Genomic DNA, 27069 nt, shown 5'->3' with positions numbered 1-27069 from the left:
ATGCAAAAGACAGGCAATAACAAATGCTTTCAAAAATGTGGGGAAAAGGGAACACTCTTACTCTGTTGGTGGGAATGTAAATTAGTATATTTACTATGGAAAACAATATGGAGGTCCCTCAAAAAATTAAAAATAGAACTATCATATGATCCAGCAATCCCACTGCTGGGTATATACCCAAGGGAGGGAAAATTAGTATATCAAAGGGATATTTGCATTCCCATATTTATTTCAGCACTATTCATAATAACCAAGATTTGGAAGCAACCAAAGTGTGCATCAACAGATGAAGGGATAAAGAAAATGTAGTAAATGTAGTATCAACAGATGAAGGGATAAAGAAAATGTAGTAAATGTAGTACATATACACAATGGAGTACTCTTCGGCCATGAAAAAGAATAAGATTCTGTCATTTGCAACAACATGGATGGAACTACAGGACATTATGTTAAATGCAATGAGCCAGGCACAGAAAGACAGACTTTGCATGTTCTCACTCATTTGTGGGAGCTAAAAATTAAAACAATTGAACTCATCAAGATAGAGAGCAGACAGAGTTTCCAGAGGTTGGGAAGAGTAGTGGTGTTATGGGATCTTTGGAGTGTCACTTTTCTGGGCAGAAACCTCTATGGATGATGGCACCTTTGCCTGAGTTTTGCTTGGGCCCTGCACACTCAGCCTGGCAGGCTGTGCTCAGCTCATGCTACCAGGTTGGATCCCACGCTTGCCAAGGGAGACTGCATGGAGTGGCAAGGGGTGTGTGAGCGAGCATGGGGTCTGGCCACTGTGCAGCCAGACTTGCTGCAGTGGGGCAGGTAGCTCCAGGTGCCAACACGGGTGCCAGCTCTCTCTGTTCTGTTCCTTTGACCTCTATATCTGTTTTGGTACCAGTACCATGCTGTTTTGGTACCAGTACCATGCTGTTTTGGTTACCGTAGCCTTGTAGTATAGTTTGAAGTCAGATAACATGATGCTTCCAGCTTTGTTCTTTTTGCTTAGGATTGTATTGGCTATTCGGGCTCTTTTTTGATTCCATACGAAAGTTAAGGTATATTTTTCCAATTCCGTGGAGAAAGTCAATGGTAGTTTAATGGGGATAGCAGTGAATTTATAAATTACTTTGGGCAGAATGGCCATTGTCACGATATTGGTTCTTCCTATCTATGAGCATGGAATATCTTTCTATTTGTTTGTGTCCTCTCTTATTTCCTTGAGGAGTGGTTTGTAGTTCTCCTTGAAGAGATCCTTCACATCCTTGTAAGTTGTATTCCTAGGTATTTCATTCTTTTTGTAGCAATGGTGAATGGGAGTTCACTCATAATTTGGCTCTCTGTTTGGCTGTTATTGGTGTATAGGAATGATTGTGATTTTTGCACATTGATTTTGTATCCTGAAACTTTGCTGAAGTTCCTTATCAGCTTAAGATTTTGGGCTGAGACGATGGGGTTTTCTAAATATATAATCATGTCATCTGCAAACAGAGACAATTTGACTTCCTCTTTTACTAATCGAATACCCTTTCTTTCTCTTGCTTGATTACCCTCGCCAGAACTTCCAATACTATGTTGAATAGGAGTAGTGAGAGAGGGCATCCTTGTCTTGTGCTGATTTTCAAAGGGAATGCTTCCAGTTTTTGCACATTCATATGTTATTGGCTGTGGGATTGTCATAAATAGCATATATTATTTTGATATATGTTCCATCAATACCAGTTTATTGAGAGTTTTTAGCATGAAGTGCTGTTGAATTTTTTCAAAGGCCTTTTCTGCATCTACTGAGATAATCATGTAGTTTTTGTCATTGGTTCCTTTTATGTGATGGATTACATTTATTGATTTGCATATGTTAAACCAGCCTTGCAACCCAGGGATGAAGCTGTCTTGATCACGGTGGATAAGCTTTTTGATGTGCAGCTGGATTCAGTTTTCCAGTATTTTATTAGGATTTCTGCGTCGATGTTCATCAGGGATATTGGCCTAAAATTTTCTTTTTTTTATTGTGTCCCTGCCAGATTTTGGTATCAAGATGATGCTGGCCTCATAAAATGAGTTAGGGAGGATTCTCTCTTTCTCTATTGATTGGAAGAGTTTCAGAAGTAATGGTACCAGCTCCTCTTTGTAGAATTCGGCTGTGAATCTGTTTGGTCCTTGACTGTTTTTTGTTGGTAGGCTATTAATTAATGCTTCAATTTCAGAACTTGTTATTGGTCTATTCAGGAATTTGACCTCTTCCTGGTTTAGTCTTGAGAGGGTGTATGTGTCCAGTATTTATCCATTTCTTCTAGATTTTCTAGTTTATTTGCATAGAGGTGTTTATTCTCTATGATAATTTGTATTTCTGTGTGATTGGTGGTGATATCCCCTTTATCATTTTTTATTGCATCTATTTGATTCTTCTCTCTTTTCTTCCTTATTAGTCTAGCTAGCGGTCTATTTTGTTGATCTTTGCAAAAAACCAGCTCCTGGATTCATTGAGTTTTGAAGGGTTTTTCGTATCTCTATCTCCTTCGGTTCTGCTTTGATCTTATTTATGTCTTGTCTTCTGCTATCTTTTGAATTTGTTTGCTCTTGCTTCTCTAGTTCTTTTAATTTTGACGTTAAGGTGTCAATTTTAGATCTTTCCTGCTTTCTCTTGTGGGCATTTAGTGCTGTAAATTTCCCTCTACAACTGCTTTAAATGTGTCCCAAAGATTCTGGTACATTGCGTCTTTATTCTCATTGGTTTCAAAGAACATCTTTATTTCTGCCTTCATTTCGTTATTTACCCAGTAGTCATTCAAGAGCAGGTTGCTCATTTTCCATGTAGTTGTGAGGTTTTGAATGAGTTTCTTAATCCTGCGTTCTAATTTGATTGCACCGTGGTCTGAGAGACTGTTATGATTTCCGTTATTTTGCATTTGCTGAGGAGTGTTTTACTTCCCATTATGTGGTCAATTTTAGAATACGTGTGATGTGGTGCTGAGAAGAAGGTATATTCTGTTGATTTGGGGTGGAGAGTTCTGTAGATGTTAGGTCCACTTGGTCCAGAGCTGAGTTCAAGTCCTGGATATTCTTGTTAATTTTCTGTCTCATTGATCTAATATTGGCAGTGGAGTGCTAAAGTCTCCCACTATTATTGCGTGGGAGTCTAAGTCTCTTTGTAGGTCTTTAACAACTTGCTTTATGAATCTGAGTGCTCCTGTATTTGGGTGATTATATGTCTAGGATAGTTAGCTCTTCTTGTTGCATTGATCACTTTCCCATTATGTAATGCCCTTCTTTGTGTTTTTTGATCTTTGTTGGCTTAAAGTCTGTTTTATCAGAAAGTATGATTGCAACCCCTGCCTTTTTTTGCTTTCCATTTGCTTGGTAAATGTTCCTCCATCCCTTTATTTTGAGCCTATATGTATGAGATGGGTCTCCTGAATACAGCACATTGATGGGTCTTGACTATCCAATTTGCCAGTCTGTGTCTTTTAATTGGGGGCATTTAGCTCATTTACATTTAAGGTTAATATTGTTATTTGAGAATTTGATCCTGTCATTATGATACTAGCTGGTTATTTTGCTCGTTAGTTGATGCGGTTTTTTCGTAGTATCAATGGTCTTTACAATTTGGTATGTTTTTGCAGTGGCTGGTACCAGTTGTTCCTTTCCGTTTTTAGTGCTTCCTTCAGGAGCTCTTGTAAGGCAGGCTTGGTGGTGGCAAAATCTCTCAGCATTTGCTTGTCTGCAAAGGATTTTATTTGTCCTTCACTTATGAAGCTTAGTTTCGCTGGATATGAAATTCTGGCTTGAAAATTCTTTTCTTTAGGAATGTTGAATATTGGTCCCCACTCTCTTCTGCTTGTAGGGTTTCTGCCAAGAGATAAGCTATTAGTCTAATGGGCTTCCCTTTGTGGGTAACTCAACCTTTCTCTCTGGCTGCCCTTAACATTTTTTCCTTCATTTCAACCTTGATGAATCTGACGATTTTGTTTCTTGGGGTTGCTCTTCTTGAGGAGTATCTTAGTGGTGTTCTCTGTATTTCCTGGATTTGAATATTGGCCTGTCTTGCTAGATTGAGGAAGTTCTCCTGGATAATATCCTTAAGAGTGTTTTCCAACTTGGTTCCCTTCTCCCTGTCACTTTCAAGTACACCAATCAAATGTAGATTCAGTTTTTTCATATAGTTCTCTATTTCTTGGAGGCTTTGCTCATTTCTTTTTACTCTTTTTTCTCTAATCTTGTCTTCTTGCTTTATTTCATTCAGTTGATCTTCAATCTCTGATATCCTTTCTTCTGCTTGATTGATTCAGCTATTGATACTTGTGTATGCTTCATGAAGTTCTTGTGCTGGGTTTTTCAGCTCCATCAGGTCATTTATATTCTTCTCTAAACTGGTTATTCTAGTTAGCAATTCATCTAACCTTTTTTTCTAGCTTCTTAGCTTCCTTCCATTGGGTTAGAACATGCTCCTTAGCTTGGAGGAGTTTATTGTTACCCGCCTTCTGAAGCCTACTTCTGTCAATTCGTCAAACTCATTGCCAGTCCAGTTTTGTTCCCTTGCTGGCGGGGAGTTGTGATCCTTTGGAGGAGAAGAAGCATTCTAGCTTTTGGAGTTTTCTGCTTTTTGCACTGGTTTCTCCCCATCTTTGTGGATTTATCTACCTTTGGTCTTTGATGTTGGTGATGTTGATACTATTCCTTTCTGTTTGTTAGTTTTCTGTCTCACAGTCAGGTCCCTCTGCTGCAGGTTTGCTGGAGTTTGCTGGAGGTCCACTCCAGACGTTGTTTGCCTGGGTATCACCAGTGGAGGTTTGGTTGGAAATGCACGAATCACTCACCTTCTGTGTTGATCTCACTGGGAGCTGCAGGCTGGATCTGTTCCTACTCGGACATCTTGCCAGCTCTTCTATAATACTTTTATGAATGGGTGTAGTCCTCTATTCTCAAGGTCCCCAAATATCTTGAGGTTCCTGGGCCCGTCAGAAAGTGACATTCTTTACTTCTTACCACAAGGACAGCAACTTTGTAAAGGACGCTTGTAACAAGACACCAGGCCAGTAACTCTAAGGGGCTTTGTATTGGTGCTATAAAGTCAACCTCAATTCCTTAAAGTGGTCTGGTTGTATCTGCCATTCGAGTTAAAGCCTTGATAAAACAGGGTCTCCAATTGAGTCCTGTTACCAAAAACAGATTCTTATTGAAATTATGCAAATAATTATATTGCCATAATTTAAGAATGCTCACGAATGGCTTCTGAATTCTGGACAAATCAGTTAGAGAGGCAGATAAATGGATCAATTTTTTATTCACAATATAGTTTACCTAACTTATTGTAAGTTAAAAATAGCTGAAAAGAAAAAAATTTCTTGACTTTGGAAAACAAAACATAAAGAGAATCAGCAATGTTTCCAATGAAAGGGCCACGAATAAAATCTTTTCCGTCTTTTATAAGTTCAGTCCCATGTAACTAAAACTTGTTCTGCTTGATTTCAAATAGCAATTCTCTTTCAGCTTTTTGTGTTTTGCTTGATTTCAATTAGAAATTCTCATTCAGCTTTTTATAGTCCTGGAAGATTTTCCTAGTCCAATGATATGATCCCCAACTTATCAGAAACCATATTAAAGAGAACTTGTCAGAGTCCTTTCCATTAAAAGTAATTTAAATGATAGCTGATTGTAAAGGCTTTTTTTTTTTTTTTGAGACACGGTCTGGCTCTATCACTCACGATGGAGTGCAGTGGCATGATCTTGACTTATCACAATCTCTCCCTCCCAAACTCAAGCCATCCTCCTACCTCAGCCTCCCAGGTAGCTGGGACCATAGGCATGCACCAGCATGCCTGGCTAATTTTTTTATTTTTGTAGAGACAGGGTTTTTACCATGTTGCCCAGGCTGCTCTCAAACTTCTGAGTTCAAGCAATTCACCCACCTCAGCCTTGCAAAGTGCTGGGATTTTTACACACGTGAGCCACGGTGCCATGCACCATGCCCAGCACCGTGCTCTGCACTGTGCCCAGCACCCCACCCTGCATGGTGTCCAGCACCACGCCTGGCCTGTAAAGAGTTTTAGAGAAGAACTTTAAACAATCACCATGGATGACAAAAACTTAGAATAGCCTTTGGTTAAAATCCAGTGGAAGTTCTCAACTGACAAGAAAATTTAGTTATTTCTATTATATGTAGCATTTTAAGATAACAGCTGGTATCATGACTGATGGCAACACATCAGATCCATCGGATTTCCACAAATTTTATATAATCTTTAGAATATTTATATTAATAATATATCTATACACATACAACTTTAGAAAAGACTTAACATCATCAAAATTGATTGATACCATATTAGATTTTTATAATTTATATAACATTTAAAACATTTATATTAATAACATACCTATAAATGTAACCAAAAGATTTAGGCCAGGCACAGTGGATCACGCCTCTAATCCCAACACTTTGGGAGGTCAAGTTGGGCAGATCATCTGAGGTCAGGAGTTCGACACCAGCCTGGCCAACACAGTGAAACATTGTCTCTACTAAAAATACAAAATTAGCCAGGAGTGGTGGCATGTGTCTGTAGTCCCAGCTATTTGGGTGGTTGAGGAAGGATAATTGCTTGAACCTTAGGGCAGAGGTTGCAGTGAATCGAGATCACGCCACTGCACTCCAGCCTGGGTGACAAAGCAAGATTCTGTCTCAGAGAAAAAAAAAAAAAGATTTAGTGTTACTTACTTTTTGGCAATGCTTCCCATACAATGTTATCAACTAAGTTTTAGCAAAGATGTCAAAAAATTAAAAACATTTGACCAAAACAGAATGACAGTTTATTGTTTTTTATTTTATTATTTTTTTGAGACAGGGTCTCACCCTGTTGCCCAGGCTGGAGTGCAGTGGTGCAATCATGGCTCACTGCAGCCTCAACCTCCCAGGCTCAGGTGATCCTCCACCTTAGCCTCCCAAGGAGTCAGGACTATGGCCAGTGCCACCACACCTAGCTAGTCTTTGTATTTTTAGTAGAGATGGAGTTTTGCCATTTTTCCCAGGCTGGACTTGAACTCCTGGGCTCAAGTGATCCACCAACCTTGGCCTCCCAAAGTGATGGAATTACAGACGTGAGCCACTGCACACAGCCACATGTCATTTTTAAATAACAGTCATTCATTTAATTAGCATGACAACCAAAAGACATCAAAAGCAACATAGAAGGTTACATGGATGTGAAAACGAAAACCCTCAGTTTTCACAAGTAATTAAAAAAACAATAAAGACAACACATGGATTATCTTGACAAAACCTAAAATCTTTATTACAGGCCAGTATTTAAAGGGTAAAATCTCCTGTGGCATAATTGTGTCTTCTTATGGGAAGCTAATTTAAATCACTTGGAAGTCAAACGCGATGACAAGGAGACTTGAATTTAATTAGACATAGAAAGAGTGTGTCCAGGGTCATGAATGAGCATAATATTACAGAGGAATGTAAACAGGAAAACCAGAGCATAGAGCAGTGTGGATCCATAGCTCACAGTGATAGCATGGAAGTTTCCTGTTTACAAGAAGTAATTAAGACTATTTAAAAGCCAAGAGTACAAAATTAAACCTGATGAAAAAGCTGAGTTATCCCAGCCAAGCAGAAAAGCTAAGCCTTCTATTCCTTCTCAAGAAGGAACAGAAGACAATGATGTGATCTGTGAGTCATGTGTAACATGAAAGTACAGGAAAAGTTGAACTTCTGATATACAAATCTGAAAAGTTTTTATAGTAACAGATTTCAGGATTAAAAGTCAATAATTATTACCTCTTATCAAGAGCAAATACATACTTTAAGAAAACCTTGTTGTTTTAACCAAAATTTTTAGTTTTCTATCACTATGTTTTTAATATTACAGCAAATTTAAATAAACTTTATAAACAATCTATCTGATCTCAATCAGTTTTGACCTCGAGGGAAGATTTACATAAACTTTTAATAACCTTGTATAATTTTTTTCCACCTTTCCCAACTTTTTATACACAATGAGTTTTATCTATCTTTTTTATTCCTTCAATTTAAAAGAATCCTTAAAAATCTCTGTGAATTTACTTTCTCTGAAACAAAAACCGGTATACATTTTGCATACAGAATTGTCTCTCTTGTATCTAGTAGTCTTAATCACATATATCTACCACAATATCAACACTCAGTAACACTTATTTTAATAAAAAACCTAGGAAGCAAGAAATCTTGAATTGTCATACAGCAGTATCTTACAGATGAGAATAATTTCATAATTTAGAATTATGTGTTCCTAAAACATATTTTTTTTAAGATAGAGTTTTGCTCTTGTTGCTCAGGCTGGAGTGCAATGGTGTGATCTCCACTCACTGCAACCTCCACCCCCTGGGTTCAAGCAATTCTCCTGCCTCAGCCTCCCGAGTAGCTGGGATTACAGGAACCCACCACCACACCTGGCTAATTTTTTGTATTTCTTTAGTACAGATGGGGTTTCACCATGTTGGTCAGGCTGGACTCGAGCTCCTGACCTGGGGTGAGCCACCTGCCTTGGCCTCCCAAAGTGCTGGGATTACAGGCATGAGCCACCGTGCCAGGGCTAAAACATAAGTTTTTAAATTGGAAATAACCCAGATATTTAATGAGTATCTATTATTTAATTTAACAAAACTAAAATTTCAAAAATAGGCCGGGCATTGTGGCTTACACCTGTAATCCCAACCCTTTAGCAGGCCAAGGCAGGAGTATCATGAGACCAGCCTGAGCAAAATAGTGAGATGCTGACTCTACAAAAAAAATAAAAATTAGCTGAGCGAGGTGGTGCATGCCTGTAATTAACAGCTACTTGTGAGGCTGAGGTGGGAGGATCCCTTGGGCACAGGAGATCAAGGTTGCAGTGAGCTGTGATCATGCCACCACACTTCAGTCTGGGTGACACACAGAGACACTGTCTCAAAAAAATTTCAAAAATACATTAAGATGTCTTGTATAGATATTTATCCACTTACATTTACTGGTTTTCAACAGTTTATCTAGAGTATTTGTGAGAACTGAGGTATTAGACAAAGCTAGTCATCATTTCTAGGTTATTTTCTTGTTAACCATGTCATAGCCTGTGAATATCAGGTTTTCACGTAAGTGAGGACTTCAAAGTTAAATACATGGGCATTTTACCAATAACTCAGAAAATTCCATTATTTTTGTTCAACAAACCGTATTAAATTGGTCTTATGTATATAAAAAATCACATAAACAAATATTCTTTTTTCCTGTGTTTATAGCTTTATAACCTTCATGCCAAACCCTAGCACCTTGAAATATCTACCAAATGTAAATATAAAACACAGTCAAAAATGTATGCTGACAATTCTGAAGACGTTTCTATTTTTATTTTATCAATACTTTTTAAATTATTTGTATTTATAAAAGAACTCTTTCATCTGGGCACAGTGGTTCAGGCCTGTATCCCAGCACTTTGAGAGGCTGAGGCAAGAGGATCACTTGAGCTCAGGAGTTTGAGACCAGCCTGGGCCACATAGTGAAACCCAGTCTCTACTAAGAACAAGATAAAAAATTACCAGGCATGGTGGTGCATGCCTATTGTCCCAGCTACTAGAGAGGATGTGGCAGGAGGATTGCTTGAGCCTGGGAGATTGAGGTAACAGTGAGCTATGATCCCACTACGGCACTCCAGCCTGGGGAACAGAGTGAGACCTTAGAGTGAGACCTTTTCTCAAAAAGAGAAAAATTAAAAAATTGTTAAATTATTTTGTTTTTCTTCAGCCAAGTAACCTTGAATTGGTAACACCACAGACAGTAAGTTTCATCTCAACACCAGTAGACAAGTCAGTAGATTCAAAGTAGGAAGGGAAAAAAAATAGATAGGCAAAATAAATGAGACTTTTTCATTTTATGGTTTTAAAACTAGTAACTATTTGAGTTCTGAATTTTCTTTCATGTAACTTGGCCATCAGGTTTAAAGTGTGCACTAGAGGCCAGGCACAGTGTCTCATGCCTATAAACCCAACACTTTGGAAGGCTGAGGCAGGTGGATCACTTGAGGCCAGGAGTTCGAGACCAGCCTGGCCAACATGACAAAACCCCATCTCTGCTGAAAATACAAAAATTAACTGCGTGTGGTGGTGTGCACCTGTAGTCCCAGCTATTCAGGAGGCTGAGGCAGGAGAATCACTCAAACCTGGGAGGTGGAGGTTGCAGTGAGCCGAGATTGTACCACTGTACTCCAGCTTGGGCAACACAGCAACACTCAGTGTCAAAAAGAAAAGAAAAAAAATTTATATATATGTATAGGCTGGGTGTAGTGGTTCACGCCTGTAATCCCAGCAGTTTGGGAGGCCAAGGTGTGTGGATCACTTGACACCAGGAGTTTGAGACCAGCCTGACCAACATGGTGAAACCTCATCTCTACTAAACACCCCAAATTTGACAGGCATGGTGGCACACAGCTGTAATCACAGGTACTCAGGATGCGGAGACAGGAGAATTTCTCAAACCTGGGAAGTGGAGGTTACAGTGAGCCAAGATTGCACCACTGCACTCCAGCCTGGGCAACACAGCAAGACTCTGTCTCAAAAAAATGTGTGTGTGTGTGTGTGTGTGACTAGAATGGTCGATAATATATAGCCAGCTTGAGTCCCAGAAAATCTAGCAAGCTTAAGGTTAGAACTTCTCATTTTGGCCTTTTCAACATTAAATCTCCTTTAGTAAGCCCTTCCCCCTAGGGAGGTACTTGCTGGAGCACTGCCTGAAGTTGGTTTTCTGATGCTCTGTTGTTTCTGTTCTGAATGGTTTATTTCTCTTATAAGAGCTCAGCAAAGAACATCTTTATTTCAGCCTTCATTTTGTTATGTACCCAGTAGTCATTCAGGAGCAGGTTGTTCAGTTTCCATGTAGTTGAGTGGTTCTTTGTGAGTTTCTTAATCCTGAGTTCTAGTTTGATTGCACTGTGGTCTGAGAGACAGCTTGTTATAATTTCTGTTCTTTTACATTTGCTGACGAGAGCTTTACTTCCAACTATGTGGTCAATTTTGGAATAGGTGTGGTGTGGTGCTGAAAAGAATGTATATTCAGTTGATTTGGGGTGGAGAGTTCTGTAGAAGTCTATTAGGTCTACTTGCTGCAGAGCAGAGTTCAATTCCTGGGTATCCTTGTTAACTTTCTGTCTCGTTGATCTGTCTAATGTTGACAGTGGGGTGTTAAAGTCTCCCATTATTATTGTGTGGGAGTCTAAATCTCTTTGTAGGTCACTCACGACTTGCTTTATGAATCTGGGTGCTCCTGTATTGGGTGCTTATATATTTAGGATAGTTAGCTCTTCTTGTTGAATTCATCCCTTTGCCACTATGTAATGGCCTTCTTTGTCTCTTTTGACCTTTGTTGGTTTAAAGTCCGTTTTAACTGAGACTAGGATTGCAATCCTTGCCTTTTTCGTATTCCATTTACTTGGTAGATCTTCCTCCATCCTTTTATTTTGAGTCTATGTGTGTCTCTGCACGTGAGATGGGTTTCCTGAATACAGCACACTGATGGGTCTTGACTCTTTATCCAATTTGCCAGTCTGTGTCTTTTAATTGGAGCATTTAGTCCATTTACATTTAAAGTTAATATTGTTATGTGTGAATTTGATCATGTCATGATGTCAGTTGGTTATTTTGCTCGTTAGTTGATGCAGTTTCTTCCTAGCCTCGATGGTCTTTACAAGTTGGCATGATTTTGCTGGGACACATTCAAAGCAGTGTGTAGAGGGAAATTTGTAGCACTAAATACCCACAAGAGAAAGCAGGAAAGGTCCAAAATGGACACCCTAACTTCACAATTAAAAGAACTAGAAAAGCAAGAGCAAACACATTCAAAAGCTAGCAGAAGGCAAGAAATTACTAAAATCAGAGCAGAACTGAAGGAAATAGAGACACAAAAAACCATTCAAAAATTAATGAATCCAGGAGGTGGTTTTTTGAAAAGATCAATAAAATTGATAGACTGCTAGCAAGACTAATAAAGAAGAAAAGAGAGAAGAATCAAATAGACACAATAAAAATGATAAAGACGATATCACCACTGATCCCACAGAAAAAGAAACTATGATCAGAGAATACTACAAACACCTCTACGCAAATAAATTAGAAAATCTAGAAGAAATGGATAAATTCCTCGACACATACACCCTCCCAAGACTAAACCAGGAAGAAGTTGAATCTCTGAATAGACAATAACAGGCTCCAAAATTGTGGAAATAATCAATAGCTTACCAACCAAAAAGAGTCCAGGACCTGATGGATTCACAGACAAATTCTACCAGAAGTACAAGGAGGAAATGGTACCATTCCTTCTGAAACTATTCCAATAAATAGAAAAAGAGAGAATCCTCCCTAACTCATTTTATGAGGTCAGCATTATGCTGATACCAAAGCCAGGCAGAGACACAACAAAAAAAGAGAATTTTAGAGCAATATCCTTGATGAACATTGATGCAAAAATACTAATAAAATACTGGCAAACCAAATCCAGCAGCACATCAAAAAGCTTATCCACCATGATCAAGTGGGCTTCATCCCTGGGATGCAAGGCTGGTTAACATACGCAATTCAATAAATGTAATCCAGCATATAAACAGAACCAAAGACAAAAACCACATGATTATCTCAATAGATGCAGAAAAGGCCTTTGACAAAATTCAACAACCTTCATGCTAAAAACTCTCAATAAATTAGGTATTGATGGGACGTATCTTAAAATAATAAGAGCTATCTATGACAAACCCACAGCCAACATCATACTGAATGGGCAAAAACTGGAACATTCCCTTTGAAAACTGGCACAAGACAGGGATGCCCTCTCTCATCACTCCTATTCGCCATAGTATTGGAAGTTCTGGCAAGGGCAATCAGGCAGGTGAAGGAAATAAAGGGCATTCAATTAGCAAAAAGGAAGTCAAATTGTCCTCGTTTGTGGATGACATGATTGTATATCTAGAAAACCCCATTATCTCAGCCCAAAATATCCTTAAGCTAATAAGCAACTTCAACAAAGTCTCAGGATACAAAATCAATGTTCAAAAATCACAAAAATTCTTATACACCAATAACAGACAAACAGAGAGCCAAATCATGAGTGAACACCCATTCACAATTGCTTCAAAGAGAATAAAATACCTAGGAATCCAACTTACAAGGGACATGAAGGACCTCTTCAAGGAGAACTACAAACCTCTGCTCAATGAAATAAAAGAGGATACAAACAAATGGAAGAACATCCTATACTCATGGGTTGGAAGAATCAATATCGTGAAAATGGCCGTATTGCCCAAGGTAATTTATAGATTCAATGCCATCCCCATCAAGCTACCAATGACTTTCTTCACAGAATTGGAAAAAACTACTTTAAAGTTCATATGGAACCAAAAAAGAGTCCATATCGCCAAGTCAATCCTAAGCCAAAAGAACAAAGCTGGAGGCATCATGCTACCTGACCTCAAACTATACTACAAGGCTACACTAACCAAAACAGCATGGTACTGGTACCAAAACAGAGATATAGATCAATGGAACAGAGCAGAGCCCTCAGAAATAATGCCGCATATCTACAACTATCTGATCTTTGACAAACCTGATAAAAACAAGCAGTGGGGAAAGGATTCCATATTTAATAAATGGTGCTGGGAAAACTGGCTAGCCATATGGAGAAAGCAGAAATTGGATCCCTTCCTTAAACCTTACACAAAAATTAATTCAAGATGGATTAAATACTTACATGTTAGACCTAAAACCATAGAAACCCTAGAAGAAAACCTAGGCAATACCATTCAGGACATAGGCATCGGCAAGGACTTCATGGTTAAAACACCAAAAGCAATGGCAACAAAAGCCAACATTGACAAATGGGATCTAATTAAACTAAAGAGCTTCTGCACAGCAAAAGAAACTACCATCAGAGTGAACAGACAACCTACAAAATAGGAGAAAATTTTTGCAACCTACTCATCTGACAAAGAGCTATTATCCAGAACCTACAATGAACTCAAACAAATTTACAAGAAAAAACAAACAATCCCATCAAAAAGTGGGCGAAGGACATGAACAGACACTTCTCAAAAGAAGACATGCAAAAATGCTTGTCATCACTGGCCATCAGAGAAATGCAAATCAAAATCACAATGAGATACCATCTCACACCAATTAGAATGGTGATCATTAAAATGTCAGGAAACAACAGGTACTGGAGAGGATGTGGAGAAATAGGAACACTTTTACACTGTTGGTGGGACTGTAAACTAGTTCAACCATTGTGGAAGTCTGTGTGGTGATTCCTCAGGGATCTAGAACTAGAAATACCATCTGACCCAGCCATCCCATTACTGGGTATACACCCAAAGGACTATAAATCATGCTACTATAAAGACACCTGCACATGTATGTTTATTGCAGCACTATTCACAATAGCAAAGACTTGGAACCAACCCAAATGTCCAGCAACGATAGACTGGATTAAGAAAATGTTGCACATATACACCATGGAATACTATGCAGCCATAAAAAATGATGAATTCATGTCCTTTGTAAGGACATGGATGAAACTGGAAATCATCATTCTCAGTAAACTATCTCAAGGACAAAAAACCAAACCCTACATCTTCTCACTCGTAGGTGGGAATTGAACAATGAGAACACATGGACACAGGAAGGGGAACATCACATTCTGGGGACTGTTGTGGGGTGGCGGGAGGAGGGAGGGATAGCATTAGGAGATATACCTAATGCTAAATGACGAGTTAATGGGTGCAGCACACCAACACAGCACATGGATACATATGTAACAAACCTGTACATTGTGCCCGTGTACCCTAAAACTTAAAGTATAATAATAAAAAAATTAAAATTAAAATTAAAAAAAGAGCTCAGCAAAGCAGACAGAGTTAAAAACAGAGACATGAAGACTTTTTAAAATCGTGGACTTCACTCCTACACTGAATCTCAAGTCCCCAAAAGGACAGAAACACCATGGGACCACAGCAAATTCAGAAGGAGGAGTGAGAGAGGGAGGTGGACAGAACAACAAACGGGAGTTGGCTCTCAATTTTTCACGTCTGCCATTTTCCTTAATTTTTTCTAGTTTATGGAGTCTCTTTGTTCCAATTGAGCACACAGATAAACTGGAGATCTCACAAGGCTTTTGCCAAGACCATCAAAGCCTTTGACTTCTGTTGGGCCAAATATTTTAGACAAAAAATACAGATAGACACACAAAAGCCAGAACCAGACCAGATTGTGTATCTCAGTGGCTGCAGCCTTTATTCGCTTTATTCCTTAAGATTCAAACTCAAACCAGATTCAGGGTTCTAACCCAACCAGGATCCCCCTGGGGCGAAACTGAAACCTGCAGTCTAGACAAGGTTGGGGGTCTCTTTTTATTTTTTTATTTTTATTTTTTGAGATGGAGTTTCACTCTTGTTGCCCATGTTGGAGTGCAATGGTTCAGTATCACCTCACTGCAACCTCCATCTCTCGGGTTTAAGCACTTATCCTGCCTCAGCCTCCCAAGTAGCTGTGATTACAGGCATGTGCCTCCATGCCCGGCTAATTTTGTATTTTTAGTGGAGACGGGGTTTCTCCGTGTTGGTCAGGCTAGTCTTGAACTCCCAACCTCAGGTGATCCACCCACCTAAGCCTCCCAAAGTGGTGGGATTACAGGCATGAGCCACTGCACCCAGCCTGCTTGTTATTTTCATTTAATCCTGATGTCTGAATACAGGAGAGTAGCTAAGTTGGTGTTCCCTAACAAGCACGGAAGCTTTGTTACATTTACAGTGTCATTCTTGGCAAAACCTGAAGTTTTGTCTCCCGGGTGCATGCCATTCCCCTGCCTCAGCCTCCTGAGTAGCTGGCACTATAGGTGTCCGCCACCTTGCCCATTCAATTTTTTGTATTTTTAGCAGAGATGGGGTTTCACTGTGTTAGCCAGGATGGTCTCGATCTGACCTTGTGATCCGCCCACCTCGGCCTCCCAGAGTGCTGGGATTAAAGGCGTGAGCCACCGCACCCAGCCAGAAGCTCTGTAATTTCAATGATGATTGTGCTTTTAATCTCTTTCTGGGCATCCGGCTCATGATAAAGTTTCAGATGTCTTGATGGTATCTAAATCAGCTGTTGATTCTATCCTGGAGAAACACAAGCATAACCTCTATGCCAAGTTTTTTTTTACTATTTCCCAACTTTTTGTTATTGGATCTTTCCACCAAACCAGTTGTTCCACTTCTGTCTTTGCAGCTGGTTTCTGTAGATGCTGTTCAGCTGCTGATAACATCTTGCCTTTGGGCAGGCTTAAAAAATTGAAAGTTAATAATACTTGATTCAATTGTGTATGGGCTATCCTATAATCTCTGTTTCTCTCCCTTTTTTGTTTTTATTATCAGGTGTTCATCTGTATGAAATCACAACTGAGCACTTTCAATTAACTATTTGGAATGAACCGTGTATGAAGAATCAGAAATCACATTAATAGGCATATCAAAAGCAGTCAATACCTCAATTACAACTACAAGCTCCACTTTTTCAGCTGAAGTATAGGGCATCTGGAAAACTTTACCTTTTGATCCAGAATAAGAAGAGTTACCATTACTAGACCCATTTGTGAAACAATGAAGATGCTTAGCAGGCTGCAGGTTGTTTACTTCAGGAATTGGAAAAGCAAACCGTTCACAGTCTTGCTCAGCTAAAAGGGTAGTAAAGAAACAGTCTTTTAAATCTGTGATTATTAAAGGCCAATTTTTTGGAATTATAGTAGGAGAAGGCAATCCTGGCTGTGATGGTCCCATAGGTTGGATAACTGAATTGATGGCTCTTAAGTCAGTTAACATTCTCCATTGAACTGATTTTTTCTTAATTATGAAAACTGGAGAATTCCAAGGGAAAATGTTTGAGCTATGTGCCCATTTTCTGATTTTTCAGTAACTAATTTCTCTAAAGCCTCCAGTTTCTCTTTGCTTAGCAGCCATTATTCTATCCAAATTGGCTTATCTGTTAACCATTTTAAAGGTATTGGTTCTGGAGGCTTAACAATGGCCACCATCAAAAATGATATCCTAATCTTTGAGAGGAAGTTTGTCTTTCCACTTGAAGCAGTTCTTTCAAAACTTGCAAATTTTTTTCTGCTCCGATACCAGGGACATGCCCCATTTCGTGCATCATATGTTGACTTTGAGGGCTGTATAATTGTTATGGAATTAGAACTTGTGCTCCCCATTGTCGTAATAAATCTCTCCCACATAAATTTATAGGTACAGAAGCTATAATTGGTTGAACATTCCCAAGTTGTCCGTCGGGCCCTTCACAATACAAAATATAGCTACATTGATATATTTCTGGGGCTTTACCAACTTCAACTATGTTGAATTGAGTGGGTTGAATTGGCCACGTGGATGGCCAGTGCTGTAGAGAAATGATTGAAATGTCTGCTCCTACCAAAAAAAATTGTATCTACCAAACCTTTAAAGTTCTTTCCCTGGATAGTTATTTAACAGGTAGAATGTTTATCAGTAACTTGATCTACCCTATAAGCTGCTTTTCCTTGTTTATTTGTGCTTCCAAATCCTCCTGTTCATTTAATTTCACTTTTTCCCATTCCCACATATGGCACACTCAGGAGCTGTGCTATGCGCTCTCCTGGCTCTGCTTTCCAGGGAATAAAAGTAGATATAACAATTTGAATTTCCTTATTGTAATCTGAATCAGTGACTCCAGTGTGTATGTGTACCCATTTTAAACTTAAACTAGACCTTCCTAAAATAATCCTATTGTCCCTGCTGGCAACGATCCACAGACTCCTGTTGGGGCCTTTTGTGGGGGTTCCCCAGGCAGAAGGCTCACAGCTTTTGTGCAGCATAAATCTACTGTGGCACTACCGGCTGTGGTCGGGGACAGATAATGTATGGGGATGAGGGGATGGCCTGAGCTGGAAATGGCCCAGTTTAGAACCGGGCCTGGGATGGGCCCCTCAGGGAGTTTCCCAAAATCGGGTTCCCTTCTTTATCAAACTTAGAGTGACACTGATTAACCCAATGTTTTCCTTTTTCACATTTTGGACATATTTCAGGATCAGCAGTTTTCTTTTTTCCCCTACCTGGTGGAGTGACTTGCTGATTTTTTCTACATTCTTTTTAGTATGACCATGCTTCCCACAGTTAAAACAAGCTCCAGGAAATGGAGTATTTCCTTTATCCACTCTCAGTCCTGCCATCGCCTGTGCCAACAAATTATCTTTATACAGATTACCTCTGATACCATCACAAGCCTTGATATAATCAACTAAATATGTTTTCCCTCTGATAGGTCACAGAGCAGCCTGGCAATCGGGATTAGCATTGTCAAAAGCTAATAACTGCCGCACTATATCCTGAGCAGCCGAATCTGCAATCATCTTTTTAAGAGACTCCTGTAACCAAGCTATAAAATCCACATATGGTTCTCTTGGTCCCTGTCTTATAGCACTAAAGGAAGGGTATTGTTCTCCACATGAAGCGATTTTTTCCCAAGCTCAAAATGCACACTCCTCTAAGCTGTTCTATGGCATCATCCTGCATGACCAGTTGTGCATCTAAACCAGCCCAGGCACCAACCCCCAAAAGTTGGTCTGCAGTTATATTAATTTGAGGTTGGGACCAGGCATTGCAAGCAGCCTGAATGGAAGCTTCATCTGTCCACCAAGTTTTAAATTGTAAGAACTGAGCAGGAGTTAGACAAGCTCCAGTAAGAGCATCCCAGTCAGTAGGAATCATCCGACTGGAAACAGTAACATTCTTTAACAGTCCCATTACAAAAGCAGAACCTGGTCCATACTGATTTACAGCTTGTTTAAATTTTTTGAGTAATTTAAAAGGAAAAGTCTCAAATGTAGCTATATTTCCCTGTGGATCTGTGGGGTGTATTCTAACAGGGAACTGCCAAGCCTCTAAATCCCACTCTTGTCTAGCTTGCTGAATTCCTGCCTGAATAGAACTAAGAGTGGTCACTCAAGGTGCTGTTTGAACAGTCACCAGGGCAACTACTTTTTACCCAGTGTCCTCCAGAAAAGAAAGATCTGGAGGGTCGTTTTCTTCAAAATAATAATGAAGGGGTGCAGAAGAGTAGGGATGAACCTCTCCCTCCTTTGCTTCTTTAGCTTTAGGTGGCAAATAAACCTGGTCTGTAACCTCTTCTGTTACTTCGTTATACTCTCCTTCCTCCTCATCATCAGTGTGAAAAAGTTCCAAGGTAGAACGAACCATACCCCACACTTGTCCCATTGTTACCCTGATGCTTCTGAGCTCCCCTTCTTACTTATCACAGGGATTGCTTTAAGAGTACTCAGGTGTCCTCCAGCTAGTTCCACGTTCTCCAACTGTTTCTCTGGCGATCCTTTGACCTGTATTTGAGCCCCCATGAATGGGCACCACTTGCCAAGACTAGGTCAGGGAGACCCTAACCCAGCAGCGCTAGAGGAATTAAAGACACACACACAGAAATATAGAGGTGTGAAGTGGGAAATCAGGCGTCTCACAGCCTTCAGAGATGAGATCCCCAGAGATTTACTCATGTATTTATAAACAGCAAGCCAGTCATTAGCATTGTTTCTATAGATATTCGATTAACTAAAAGTATCCCTTATGGGAAATGAAGTGATGGGATGAATTGAAGGAATATGTTGGGCTAGTTAACTGCAGCAGCAGCATATCCTTAAGGCACAGATCGCTCATGCTATTGTTTATGGCTTAAGAATGCCTTTAAGTGGTTTTCCACCCTGGGTGGGCCAGGTGTTCCTTGCCCTCATTCCAGTTAACCCACAACTTTCCAGTGTGGGTGTTATGGCCATGATGAACATGTCACAGTGCTGCAGAGATTTTGTTTGTGACCAGTTTTGGGGCCAGTTTATGGCCAGATTTGGGGGGGCTTTTTCCCAACAGTTCCTCAGGGCAAGGGTCCCCTAACTCCTGAGGTGACCTTCTTTGGTGGCTCCCCAGGAAGTAAAGAGATGGGAATTGTGCTGTAGAGGTCTACAGCAGCACTGCTTGCTGAAGTGGGGGACAATTGTACATTTGTAAGGGCAGTGGCTGGGCTGGGTATGCCTCGGTTTGTTGAGGGGCTCGAGGTGGGCCCCTCTTCCTATTTCCTGAAAGAGGCTGTCCACCTTTGCTAAATTTAGAATGACACGGACTTGCCTAGTGATTGCCTTCCTTACACCAGGGACATAAACTGGGACTTTTCTGTTGATTGATGGTAGTAGTTTTTGTCTTTTGAATTCCTTTATACATTCCTTTCCTGTGTCCAATTTGCACACAATTAAGGCAAGAGCCTGAGAAATGAAGCATATTTTTTCTTACTCTTAATCTAGCCAAAGCCTGAGCTAAAAGACTAGCCTTATGTAAGTTACCTCCAATGCCATGACAAGCCTTAATATATTTAGTTAAATGAGCCTTCTCTCTCAGGGGTCTAATAGCAGTTTGACACTCTGCATTAGCATTATTGTATGCAAGAAGCTGTATTACAACATTCTGAGCTGTTTTTATCATTTATGGCTTTATACACAGCCTCTTGGAGCTGAGCAATAAAATTAATATATGGTTCTTTTGGTCCTTGTTGGCCAGAACTGAAATAAGGGTACTTTTCCCCTGTAACATTTATCCTTTTCTATGCCTGTAAGCACACGAAGTGCTGCTGAACCATGGCAACATCTTCCATTACTGCTTGATTTTCTAATCAACCCAAATTAGGGCCAACTCATATTAACTGATCAAAGAAAACAGGCACAGGTGGCTGCACTTGTGTGTTTTATTTTGCCTGAGTTTGAGCTTCATCAGCCTACCAAGTTTTAAACTGCAAGTACTGAGATGGAGTGAGAACAGGTTTTGTCAAAGTATCCTAATTATATGGTATTAATCTATTATCAAGAGCCATATTTTTAATAAAGTTTGCACAAAAAGAGAGTTCAGTCCATATTGACTAATGGCTTGCTAAATTCTTTAGTAACTTAAAAGAAAAAGCAGCCTAATTACCTATATTCTATCCTACTTACTGGATTATAGTAATGGGAAATCGACATGCTTTAAGCTCTCCCTTGGCTTTAGCTTTTTGAATAGAATTTTGTATGGAACCACCAATTGCTCCAGGTTTTAGTGTTACAACTACAGAAGCAGTAAGTTTTTCAGCTAATTTATTTTCTCACTCATTTAGGGGAGAGAGAGGAGGTGGCCATTCACTTAATTCAGCAGGTGGAGACAACGGGCTAGTAAAACATACTTTTTAAAGTTTTTCTTTCTTTTCTTTAATCTCCTCCGGTAGCTGTTCCTCACACTCAGAATTTGAAGTTAGTTTTTTACACTCATCCTCCTATTCCTCATCTGAACCTGCCTCATCATATATTTGAAATGGCTCAAGGGTTGCCTTTATTAGCGCCCACATGGACCATACAGAAACTGGAATTTCTGCTCCATCTTTATACACCTTTTAAAAATCTCTTCCAATTCTCTCCCATTCATCCAACTTCATAGTCCTTTGTTCTGGAAACCATGGGAAAAACTGCTTTACTGTACTAAAGAGTGATAACAAATTCTAAGTACTAACCTTCACTCCCCATCTTTGTAATAAGTGTCTTTTAAGAAATAATTTATAGATTCAATGCCATCCCCATCAAGCTACCGATGACTTTCTTCACAGAATTGGAAAAAACTACTTTAAAGTTCATATGGAACCAAAAAAGAGCCCACATCACCAAGTCAATCCTAAGCCAAAAGAACAAAGCTGGAGGCATCACGCTACCTGACTTCAAACTATACTACAAGGCTACAGTAACCAAAACAGCATGCTACTGGTACCACAACAGAGACATAGATCAATGGAACAGAACAGAGCCCTCAGAAATGATGCCGCATATCTACAACTATCTGATCTTTGACAAATCTGACAAAAACAAGAAATGGGGAAAGGATTCTCTATTTAATAAGTGGTGCTGGGAAAACTGGCTAGCCATATGTAGAAAGCTGAAACTGGATCCCTTCCTTACACATTATACAAAAATTAATTCAAGATGGATTAAAGACTTAAATGTTAGACCTAAAACCATTAAAATCCTACAAGAAAACCTAGGCAATACCCTTCAGGACATAGGCGTGGGCAAGGACTTCATGTCTAAAACACCAAAAGCAATGGCAACAAAAGCCAACATTGACAAATGGGATCTAATTAAACTAAAGAGCTTCTGCAAAGCAAAAGAAACTACCATCAGAGTGAACAGGCAACCTACAGAATGGGAGAAAATTTTTGCAAGCTACTCATCTGACAAAGGGCTAATATCCAGAATCTACAATGAACTCAAACAAATTTATAAGAAAAAAACAAACAACCCCATCAAAAAGTGGGCAAAGGACATGAACAGACACTTCTCAAAAGAAGACATTTACACAGCAAAAAAACACATGAAAAAATGCTCATCATCACTGGCCATCAGAGAAATGCAAATCAAAACCACAGTGAGATACCATCTCACACCAGTTAGAATGGCCATCATTAAAAAGTCAGGAAACAACAGGTGCTGGAGAGGATGTGGAGAAATAGGAACACTTTTACACTGTTGGTGGGACTGTAAACTAGTTCAACCATTGTGGAAGTCAGTGTGGCGATTCCTCAGGGATCTAGAACTAGAAATACCATTTGTCCCAGCCATCCCATTATTGGGTATATACCCGAACGACTATAAATCATGCTGCTATAAAGACACATGCACACGTATGTTTATTGCAGCACTATTCACAATAGCAAAGACTTGGAACCAACCCAAATGTCCAACAATGATATACTGGATTAAGAAAATGTGGCACATACACACCATGGACTACTATGCAGCCATAAAAAATGATGAGTTCATGTCCTTTGTAGGGACATGGATGAAACTGGAAAACATCATTCTCAGTAAACTATCGCAAGGACAAAAAATCAAACACTGCATGTTCTCACTCATAGGTGGGAATTGAACAATGAGAACTCATGGACACAGGAAGGGGAACATCACACTCCAGGGACTGTTGTGGGGTGGGGGGAGGGGGGAGGGACAGCATTAGGAGATATACCTAATGCTAAATGACGAGTTAATGGGTGCAGCAAAATAACATGGCACATGGATACATATGTAACAAACCTGCACATTGTGCACATGTACCTTAAAACCTAAAGTATAATAATAATAAAAAAAAGAAAACAAGGAAACAACAGACACTGGGGTGTACTTGATGGGGGAGGGTAGGCGAAGGGAGAGGAGCAGAAAAGATAACTATTGGATATTGAGCTTAAAACCTGGGTGATGTAATAATATGTGCAATAAACCCCCATGACATGTGTTTATCTATGTGACAAACCTTCACATGTACCCCCAAACCTAAAATTAAAAATAAAGGTGTCAGATTGGCAAAAAAAAGAAATTTAAACAACCAGAATGTCTGCTTTCACTTTATCCCATTGCTACCCTGGTTCTTCTGAGCACTCGGCTTTCCCACCCATCTTCTTCTAGATTTCCTCTGGTGTCTTTTGATGATGTGTCCTCTGCTTTCACATGCTCTAGCCTTCCTTCACCGGGGTCTTTGTGGCCCCATGTTGGGCACCAGGAATGTTGGGGTGATCAGACCCAACACTAGGTCGTGGGGGCGACAAAGTCCGGTGGAGTCAAAGGAATGAGAAAAAGACAGTTTGAGAGAGAAAGTGGGACCAGGGGACCATCACGAGTGTGGAGTCTGCGAAGTCCCAAGCTCTGGGATCCCACGCTATTTATTGGTGCTCAAGCAAAGAAACAGGTGGTGAGGATGTGGGGGTTGAAAGGAAATGGTGTATCAAGTGAATGAGAAACATATGGCCCTGCCTCAGCTTCTCTCCGAACACTCAGCGTTTCTCCCAACACATTCTCCTTAAGAACAGGAATAAAATAGGGATGGCTGTTCTCACCACTCCTGTTCAACAATTCCTAGCCACAGCAGTCAGGCAAGAGAAAGAGATAAAAGGCATCCAAATAGGAAATGAAGTCAAATTATCTCTCTTCACTGATGATATGATTCTACACCTAGAAAACCCTAAAGACTGTGCCAAAAGACTCCTAGAACTGATAAGCAACTTCAGCAAAGTTTCAGGATAAAAGAAAATCAACATTCAAAAAGAAGTAGCATTTCTGTACACCAAAAATGTTTAAACAGAGAGGTAAATAAAGAATGCAATCCTGTTTACAATAGCAACCCCCAAAATAAAATAAAATAAAACAAGAATATGTCTAACCAAGGAGGTAAAGGATATCTAAGAGGAGAACTACAAAACACTGCAGAAAGAAATCGTAGATGACAAAACAATGGAAAACCATTCCATTCTCATGGATTAGAAAGATCAATATTGTTACATTAAAATGGCTATAATGCCAAAAGCAATCTACAAATTCAACACTATTCCTATCAAACAATCAATGTCTTTTTTTTACAGAATTAGAAAAAAAACTATTCTAAATTTCATATGGATTTTTAAAGAGCCCAGACAGCCAAAGGAAACCTAAGCAAAAAGAACAAAGCTGCAGACATCACATTACTTGACTTCATACTGTAAGGCCACAATAGACAAAATAGCATGGTATTGATATGAAAACAGACACAAAGACCAATGAAACAGAATAGAGAACCCCAAAATAAACACATGCACCTACAGCCATCAGCTTTCCCAGGGTAACACAAAGGGAGCCAAGTGGCACCTACACATTACACGGTGGGAGAAAAATCCAAGCTCAAGAAACCCCAGCTTGTGTTATGGGAAGTTCACTTGGCTGTATCCTTCCCCAGAGGGAGAAATTATCTGCATTATACTAGACAGTAAATAAAATTTTCCTTTGTTCCAGAAGGAGGTACTGGTTTTCTATTCCAAGGCTGTTTTCTATACAAACATGCTTGAAAACAATCATTTGGAACAAGATAGTCAGCGTCCACATTTGCAAAATGTGCGGAAATTAAAGAGACCCAAAAATTGTTTCTCTACCAATTTCTATTTTTAATCATATTTTCCCCATATAATATGCTTTTAATACATGATCATATTCTGAAATTGTCTTAGCATTTACCCCAACTTCTGAGTCCAGAAAGATACAATAAATTTAATTTAATTTATTAACACTTCAAATAGTAGTGATTCTAATAGCAGAGCTAGTTTGTAGCATAAAGAAAAAATAATAATATTATTAGGTGACACAAATAATGTTAGTCACCATTTGTAAGTGTCATGGTAAGTATGATGATTATTTTCTTTTTTTCTGACTCTTTTTTATTTTATTTTTTATTTTTTTTCATAGGTTATTCTGGTACGGTGGTATTTGGTTCCATGAGTAAGTTCTTTAGTGGTGATTTGTGAGATTTTGGTGCGCCCATCACCCAAGCAGTGTACACTGCACCCTATTTATAATCTTTTATCCCTCGCTCCCCTCCCTATTAAATAATAGACAAAAAATAATGGGTTTAGAATAAATCAATTCAAATAAATTTTCAAACGTATGTGGGAAAAGTGGAATCAGTTTCTGAGAAAACGCAAAAAACTCAACAGAAATGCTCATAAAGCACCATCCCTTCATGGCTAGAGCTGCCAGGACACCAGAACACCAAAATCAACTAGAGAAATTTTGTAGAAGTCCTAGATGTACTAATTGTTCTCTGAATACACAGAGATATAATTATAACTGTTACCTGCACGTAGAGTAAAGATGAGAAGGCATTGGTCATGGTGGCAGCTTCCTCAGGAGTTACAAAGCAGACGTGGTTCCAGGACAGTATATGTCAGGGCAAAGCTGTCCTCAGAGGCTATTAGGAGCTAGTCATGGCACAGACATTGTAAGACAGATGTTCTCATTACTTTCAATGACAAAACCAAAATTACTTTTGCATCAGCCTAATACAATGGCCTGGCAAGAGCACAGAAAAAGTCCCTGTGCTGTTAGGTGGGGATTTCTGATGCAGCACAATTCCTTCATCCTCTTCTCTAAAACTCCCTCTTCCAATTCCCCTGAAGGGAAAATCTGATGGAAGTCCTGTGTAAGCAGGCTCAGATATATCTACCACTATAGATAGTAGAGGTGATTCACAAATCCAAGCCTATCAAATACATCATAAATCAGTTACACGTTTAATTTTTATTTGAAATTAGGGATCACAATATGAAAGTTATCAGAATCAAAACTGTCACTAATGTTTAAAAAGAAAAGAAAAAACCTGGACAAATAGATTCAGAGAAGGCCTTGAAGAGAGGGTTCTCATGCTTCTAGGCCTGACAGCAAAAACTGTCACAAAATGCCACAAAAACCACAACCTTGCACAAAGGCTATAGCCACCTTACACAAAATACAATTCTGTGAGGACATCTATCCAGCAACCACCTGCCCAACCTTCAACTGACATCGACCTTGTTGTTGATCTTTATAGTCGAAGATAACTATATCAAAACAATTATATAAGCCTCTTCATTTTTCCTTTATTTATTTTTTTCTGCTCCCCCATGCTTCCAGGTTGATCGTTTTTCTTTTAAAGACCTTGTCTTCCTTTACCTTCTGAATCTACATAGTTTACTTTGTCATGCATATTCCCATTGCAATGCCCTCTTCCCTAAGATGTGTCTTTTTCCTTTAGAGAGCCTTTCTCTGTTTGTTATTTAGGTTTACAATGAGAAGAGGTGTAAAGTATTTTTGTAAAATTTTTACTGTCTTCCTAGGAAAAACTCACTGACTTACAGTATTTATATTGACTTATTTACATTCCTGGGGATGAGGAATTAAAGATTTCACAAATTTTCTTCTTGAGAAGATCCAAGTTTTCATGTGAGCAAAACTGAATATGTAAATTGACATGTAAATTATGCTGCAGATAATATAGTCAAATGTTTACTCATATTTAATTTGTTACACATGAATATTGCATATGTAAGATAATAGACTAAGAAATTATCACATTTAATGAAATACTGTAATCAAATTCCTGATTGAATTTTTTATATCAATATCTTTTTCATTGTTTAATCCATTTTTAGAGTGAACAGGGCTGTCTAGGCCAAAGTCCTCAC

General features: G+C 39.2%; 1 pseudogene; it reads right to left on the bottom strand.

Moving 5' to 3' along the window:
* Nucleotides 1-25739, bottom strand: part of LOC100597880 — a 74009-nt pseudogene extending 48270 nt beyond the window's left edge.
* Between the last annotated feature and the right edge of the window lie 1330 nt (nucleotides 25740-27069).

This window comes from Nomascus leucogenys, chromosome 15, assembly GCF_006542625.1.
Source record: "Nomascus leucogenys isolate Asia chromosome 15, Asia_NLE_v1, whole genome shotgun sequence".
NCBI classification, from domain to species: domain Eukaryota; kingdom Metazoa; phylum Chordata; class Mammalia; order Primates; family Hylobatidae; genus Nomascus; species Nomascus leucogenys.
The sequence above is the reverse complement of the archived record's forward strand: the minus strand, read 5'-3'. Positions and strand labels throughout refer to the sequence as shown.